The sequence below is a fragment of the Coregonus clupeaformis genome, chromosome 26, assembly GCF_020615455.1.
Source record: "Coregonus clupeaformis isolate EN_2021a chromosome 26, ASM2061545v1, whole genome shotgun sequence".
NCBI lineage: Eukaryota > Metazoa > Chordata > Actinopteri > Salmoniformes > Salmonidae > Coregonus > Coregonus clupeaformis.
The window spans coordinates 29,988,755-29,997,038 of NC_059217.1; positions in this window are offsets into that span (position 1 = coordinate 29,988,755).

Consider the following 8,284-nt stretch of genomic DNA (forward strand, 5'->3'; position numbering starts at 1 on the left):
ACTTGTTTCTATACATTTTTGCTAATGTATTAAAAATAAAAATACGGAAATATCATATTTACATAAGTATTCAGACCCTTAACTCAGTACTTTGTTGAAGGACCTTTGGCAGTGACTACAGCCTCAAGTCTTCTTGGGTATGATGCTACAAGCTTGGCACTCCTGTATTTGGGGAGTTTCTCCCATTCTTCTCTGCAAATCCTCTCAAGCTCTGTCAGGTTGGATGGGTAGCGTCGCCGCACAGCTATTTTTAGGTCTCTCCAGAGATGTTTGATCGGGTTCAAGTCCAGTCTCTGGCTGGGCCACTTAAGGACATTAAGAGACTTGTCCCGAAGCCAATCCTGTGTTATCTTAGCTGTATGCTTAGGGTAGTTGTCCTGTTGGAAGGTGAACCTTCGCCCCAGTCTGAGGTCCTGAGCGCTCTGGAGCAGGATTTCGTCAAGGATCTCTCTCTACTTTGCTCCGTACATCTTTCCCTCGTCTCCCAGTCCCTGCCACTGAAAAACATCCCCATAGCATGATGCTGCAACCACCATGCTTCACCGTAGGGATGGTGCCACGTTTCCTCCAGACTTGACACTTGGCATTCAGGCCAAAGAGTTCAACCTTGGTTTCATCAGACCAGAGCATCTTGTTTCTCATGGTCTGAGAGTCCTTTAGGTGCCTTTTGGCAAACTCCAAGCGGGCTGTCATGTGCCTTTTACTGAGGAGTGGCTTCCATCTGGCCACTCTACCATGAAAGGCCTGATTGGTGGAGTGCTGCAGAGATGGTTGTCCTTCTGGAAGGTTCTCCCATCTCCAGAGAGGAGCTCTCTCAGAGTGACCATCGGGTTCTTGGTCACCTCCCTGACCAAGGCCCTTCTCCCCCAATTGCTTAGTTTGGCTGGGAGGCCAGCTCTAGGAAGAGTCTTGGTGGTTCCAAACTTCTTCCATTTGAGAATGATGGAGGCCACTGTGTTCTTGGGGATCTTCAATGCTGCAGAAAGTTTTTGGTACCCTTCCCCAGATCTGTGCCTTGACACAATCCTGTCTCTGAGCTCTACGGACAATTCCTTTGACGTCATTGCTTGGTTTCTGCACTGACATGCACTGTCAACTGTGGGACCTTATATAGACACCTTTCTAAATCACGTCCAATGAACTGAATTGACCCCAGGTGGACTCCAATCAAGTTGTAGAAACATCTCAAGGATGATCAATGGAAACAGGATGCACATGAGCTCAATTTCTAGTCTCATAGCAAATGGTTTTAATAGTAAATATACTTTTTTTGTCTTCGTTTTTTTCACTCTGCAGCGACGCTCCCCATCCAACCTGACAGAGCTTGAGAGGATTTACAGAGAAGAATGGGAGAAACTCCCCAAATAAAGGAGTGCCAAGCTTGTAGCATCATACCCAATAAGACTTGAGGCTGTAGTCACTGCCAAAGGTCCTTCAACAAAGTACGGAGTTAAGGGTCTGAATACTTATGTAAATATGATATTTCAGTTTTTTTTACTTTTAATACATTAGCAAAAATGTATAGAAACAAGTTTTTGCTTTGTAATTATGGGGTATTGTGTGTAGATTGATTAGGAAAATGTTTTATTTAATCAATTTTAGAATAAGGCTGTAATGTAACAAAATTTTGAAAAATCAAGGGGCCCGAATACTTTCGGAATGCACTGTACTTATTTAGTCACGTAAGAGGAATACATCACAAAACAGTTCTGAGATCTGGGAAAAATACTCATTATTATTGCCTAACGGCAATTACAGCATTTCGCCTCAACTGGCATACGATGCTTCTTCCGTCTACATACACTTGACACATGTCCAAATAGTTTACATTCATTTGGGCATGAAGGCTCTTACAGGGTATCTCACATAACCCAAATATGCGTCCGAAGGGAGAGACTCTGCTTCAAATAACAAAATAATGGATGGACTGGGCTTCCTCACTCCATCAACTATATGGGTCAGTCAGCGTGCACCAACCACTGCATCTATTTCTTCCATTACATCATTTAAACTCACTTCTAGCATCACTCCAGAGATAACCCCCTTGATATGCACCCTGCTTCGCAGATCCACACAAGACACATTCCAATCCAATATCTTTTCAGGTTCCAAGCACGCTCCTTCTGCTCCTCGGACAAACACACACACACGAAAAAAAGCCCACTTCTTGTTATCCTCAATGACGCAACTTCATCCAATGCATCTAGAATTTTCATTGAGATGTCAAACGGATCTCAGAGATAACGCCATCGATCCAAAACCCTCACTAGGCTTCGATTTACTAGATTCCACGACCACTTTACTTCTCTTATTTCCTTTTTTGTTCGCCACTGTAATTCATTCCATCTCACTCTCATCTCCACTCAGTGGTGGAAAGTACTTAAGTACAAATAATTTAAAGTACTACTTAAGTAGTTTTTTATGGAGTACTTCACTTTTGACAACTTTTACTTTTACTTTTACAACATTCCTAAAGAAAATAATATAATTTTTACTCCATACATTTTCCCTGACACCAAAAAGTACTCGTTACATTTCGAATGCTTAGCAGGACAGGAAAATTGTCAAATTCACACACATCAAGAGAACAGCCCTGGTCATCCCTACTGCCTCTTATCTGGCAGACTCACTAAACACAAATGCTTTGTTTGTATATTATGTCTGAGTGTTGGAGTGTGCCCCTGGCTATCCGTAAATTAAAAAAATATATATCATGCCGTCTGGTTTGCTTAATATAAGGAACGTGAAATGATTTATACTTTATTTTTACTTTTGATCAGGGGCGCAACTTTGGTTTTAGAAGTGGGGGGGATATAACTTTTATTTATTTATTGTTATTTATTTTTTACCCAGTCAGATAAACACTCCAAACAGCCTACCGGACCGCTCGGAGGCGTCCGCATGGTCCTAAAGCACACCCTTGCCTCGTATTGTATCACATTCCAATTATAAATCTGGGGGGACAGAAATGCAATTTCAGAATGTGGGGGGGACATGTCAATGAAAGTTGTGTCCCTGCTTTTGATACTTAAGTATATTTTAGCAATTACATTTACTTTTGATCCTTAAGTATATTTACAACCAAATACTTTTAGACTTTTAATCAAGTAGTATTTTACTGGGTGACTATTATCTATTAAGGTATCTTTACTTTTATTCAAGTATGACAATTGAGCACTTTTTCCACCAGTCTCCACTCGACACGCAATCAGTTTCAAACCAAACATCCGCTTCCACTATCTTCCATCCCAAACTCAACTCTTCGCTTACCTTTTTGCTGAACTGCCCAAACACACACTCACACAATAATTACACTTTTCAAGTAGCAGAGAAATGTTAGAAGCTAACTGATTTGACAATCACTGGTCCGCTTCCAGCTGCCATGTGGACATTTGTGGTCAAGTCTGCAACGCACACACATTTCGCTCTGCAAATAGGAGTGAAAATCGGCTTCCATAAAGTTGTGCAAACTTCCATTGCATTCCAACAATATTGCCAGATGATCAACAAGAGGCTATGTGTTCTATGGAAAATAATGAGCGACGTGGAAGGTGTGTAGCTTAGTGGTTAAGAGTGTTGTGCCAGGAACCGAAAGGTTGCTGGTTCTAATCCCCGAGCTGACTAGGTGAAAAATATGTCGATGTGCCCTTGAGCAAGGCACTTAACCATAATTGCTCTGGATAAGAGCGTCTGCTAAAATGGCAAAAAATGTTTTTTTTTTAAATGTGTGTGGAACTAACCTTCCATGGGGTTGTGCTATTATCCAGAGAACACATAGAGCCACGAGTTGATTATTCCTTTTATGCCATGGCTATAATTTAACACATTTGCCGCAAGAAATGTGTTTATTTGCCTCTAGAAATGTGTTCAACATCCACTGAAGTAGCTAACAAGTTTACTAGACAGACAGTAGTTGCCTAGGTAACCAAACAGACTTGCTAGTTTAGCTAACCAAACCATCAGTCCGAGCTTGCTATTATGTTTTCAATTTGACTTTTGCTTTCAAAGGCAGCTCAAACATAGAACATGTAAGAATGAAGTATAGCCGTTGAATTCTAAATATACTGTGCGTTATAGGGAAATAATTTACGCTCTAGAATGCCCTTCAAGCAAATCATAAACAAGTATTCAACAATGCCATGGTATAAACAACATTATAAACTGCGTGGTCGAGCCCTGAATGCTGATTGGCTGATTGGTATACCACGGGTATGACAAAACATGTATTTTTACTGCTCTAATTACGTTGTTAACCAGTTTATAATAGCAATAAGGCTCCTCGGGGGTTTGTGATATATGGCCAATATTCCACGGCTAAGGGCTGTATCCAGGCTGTGAGCCAGGCGAGCTATGATACCACAGATGAAAGGGGACTGATACTGTAGCTAGCTAAAAACATCAAGCTAAGGGGTAATGTGATGTAGCATGTCAGAGGAAGATGTGCATAGCTTACGTTAGCTAGCTACCTTGCTAACAACAGCTAACTGTAGCCCATTGGCATTTAGGGTCAATACAGGGCAGGAACATGGATACTAGCTTGCTATCTAATCATAGGATGTAGCCAACTTGCTTTCAATAATGTTTCAACTCAAACTGGCTAGCTAACGTTAGCTAGCTAGCCAACTCATTTCAACTTGGACAAAGTAATGATAACTAACCTGGATTTGCAAGTTAGGTAGCTAGCTAGCTAGCATTCGGGGCTTTGTCTGCTAACCCAAAACAACATGCTTGTTCTCATAAAAGTTTATTGTGTATTTTCTAGGGCAAAAATAAATGAAGGATGGTACTTGTCTACTACAAATACAGTTATGGCAGCAAATAGCAAAACGTATCAGCAAGCATTCAGCAACGTACACAGCTGTTTGCATAGTAACGGCATCAGCGTCACCGGCTTGAATCTATTATGTAGTTACAGTCCCTCTATTAGCATATAAATATTATATTTTTCTCGCTATACCTTTATTGACTGATTATATTTTATTTCATTCACAGTCTACGTACAAAACCAAGTGGAGTTGTTGTTCAGCAGCGTTGTGAGAACCCCCCCACCATATCAGGAGTTACAGTGGGGAAAAAAAGTATTTAGTCAGCCACCAATTGTGCAAGTTCTCCCACTTAAAAAGATGAGAGAGGCCTGTAATTTTCATCATAGGTACACGTCAACTATGACAGACAAAATGAGAGAAAAGAAATCCAGAAAATCACATTGTAGGATTTTTAATGAATTTATTTGCAAATTATGGTGGAAAATAAGTATTTGGTCAATAACAAAAGTTTCTCAATACTTTGTTATATACCCTTTGTTGGCAATGACACAGGTCAAAAGTTTTCTGTAAGTCTTCACAAGGTTTTCACACACTGTTGCTGGTATTTTGGCCCATGCCTCCATGCAGATCTCCTCTAGAGCAGTGATGTTTTGGGGCTGTCGCTGGGCAACACAGACTTTCAACTCCCTCCAAAGATTTTCTATGGGGTTGAGATCTGGAGACTGGCTAGGCCACTCCAGGACCTTGAAATGCTTCTTACGAAGCCACTCCTTCGTTGCCCGGGCGGTGTGTTTGGGATCATTGTCATGCTGAAAGACCCAGCCATGTTTCATCTTCAATGCCCTTGCTGATGGAAGGAGGTTTTCACTCAAAATCTCACGATACATGGCCCCATTCATTCTTTGCTTTACATGGATCAGTCGTCCTGGTCCCTTTGCAGAAAAACAGTCCCAAAGCATGATGTTTCCACCCCCATGCTTCACAGTAGGTATGGTGTTCTTTGGAAGCAACTCAGCATTCTTTGTCCTCCAAACAAGACGAGTTGAGTTTTTACCAAAAAGTTCTATTTTGGTTTCATCTGACCATATGACATTCTCCCAATCCTCCTCTGGATCATCCAAATGCACTCTAGCAAACTTCAGACGGGCCTGGACATGTACTGGCTTAAGCAGGGGGACACGTCTGGCACTGCAGGATGTGAGTCCCTGGCGGCGTAGTGTGTTACTGATGGTAGGCTTTGTTACTTTGGTCCCAGCTCTCTGCATGTCATTCACTAGGTCCCCCCGTGTGGTTCTGGGATTTTTGTTCACCGTTCTTGTGATCATTTTGACCCCACGGGGTGAGATCTTGCGTGGAGCCCCAGATCGAGGGAGATTATCAGTGGTCTTGTATGTCTTCCATTTCCTAATAATTGCTCCCACAGTTGATTTCTTCAAACCAAGCTGCTTACCTATTGCAGATTCAGTCTTCCCAGCCTGGTGCAGGTCTACAATTTTGTTTCTGGTGTCCTTTGACAGCTCTTTGGTCTTGGCCATAGTGGAGTTTGGAGTGTGACTGTTTGAGGTTGTGGACAGGTGTCTTTTATACTGATAACAAGTTCAAACAGGTGCCATTAATACAGGTAACGAGTGGAGGACAGAGGAGCCTCTTAAAGAAGAAGTTACAGGTCTGTGAGAGCCAGAAATCTTGCTTGTTTGTAGGTGACCAAATATTTATTTTCCACCATAATTTGCAAATAAATTCATAAAAAATCCTACAATGTGATTTTCTGGAGAAAAAAAATCTCTATTTGCCTGTCATAGTTGACGTGTATCTATGATGAACATTACAGGCTTCTCTCATCCTTTTAAGTGGGAGAACTTGCACAATTGGTGGCTGACTAAATACTTTTTTCCCCCACTGTATTACAGAAGGCTGAGGCACCAGTCCCACTTCAGAGTAATGGAGGACACTTGAATCAGGTTGGTCACATTTGATCTAGTCAATGGTCAGAATACTATCTGTCCTGGAATTCACCTAACCACCATAATGTAATCAGTGCTGTATGTACTGTATGTGTGTTTTGTATGTTGTAAGGAGGTGCCACATTCCACTGTGCCAATGGACTTCTTCTGGGCCCGAGTGAGTAATGCCAACCAGTCAGTGCCAAACAGGATCTCAGATTGGCTATGTTCAACCGTGTATTTACTGTTGGCTTTCATGACTGTATGGTGACAGTCTTTCTCTCTCTCCTTCCCTCTTTAATATAGGAGCTGGGTCGGATATAGGAGCCAAAATCGCGCTCCTTCATGACCAGTAAGTGTGACGTGAGGGGTTTGGAGCTGATCTACGTTGCCATTCCCTTCCAGTGTTGGCAAACCGTGACCTTAGGACTATAAGGGTCTATCTGACATTTTGGTAAAAAATAAGTTATTCACATAGAGTTTCTCTTTAGGTGGTCCTTTACATGTCAATCTTAATGGGTTATGATAGAACAGTAGAAAACAGTTCTGAGATCTGAGGGGGTGGGGGGACCCTGTTTATTCTTCAAACATGTCAGGGAACCCCTGTCTTATACTGGACAGATATTATATTTTCAGATTGTTATATTAGCAGAACACTGCTTCTACAATATTATGTGAATTATGGTTTATTCTACATGGAACTGTAACACTTGAAAGTTATTCAAAACACTTTGTTTAGAATATCTACACAAGTTCAGCAATTGCACTCATCCGGGAGGATACTTTGTATTGGTCAGTAGCCTACAGAGTGATGTGCAAGAATTAAGGCTACTGGCTACAGTGCCTTGCAAAAGTATTCATCCCCCTTGGCGTTTTTCCTATTTTGTTGCATTACAATCTGTAATTTAAATGGATTTTCATGTGGATTTCATGTAATGGACATACACAAAATAGTCCAAATTGGTGAAGTGAAATTAAAAAAATGAATGATGGAAAAGTGGTGCATGCATACAGTTGAAGTCGGAAGTGTACATACACTTAGGTTGGAGTCATTAAAACTTGTTAACAAACTATAGTTTTGGCAAGTCGGTTAAGACATCTACTTTGTGCATGACACAAGTAATTTTTCCAACAATTTTTTACAGACAGATTATTTCACTTATAATTCACTGTATCACAATTCTAGTGGGTCAGAAGTTTACATACACTAAGTTGACTGTGCCTTTAAACAGCTTGGAAAATTCCAGAAAATGATGTCATGGCTTTAGAAGTTTCTGATAGGCTAATTGACATCATTTGAGTCAATTGGAGGTGTACCTGTGGATGTATTTCAAGGCCTACCTTCAAACTCAGTGCCTCTTTGCTTGACATCATGGGAAAATCAAAAGAAATCAGCCAAGACCTCAGAAAAAAGATTGTAGACCTCCACAAGTCTGGTTCATCCTTGGGAGCAATTTCCAAATGCCTGAAGGTTCCACGTTCATCTGTACAAACAATAGTACGCAAGTATAAACACCATGGGACTACGCAGCTGTCATACCGCTCAGGAAGGAGACGCGTTCTGTCTCCTAGAGA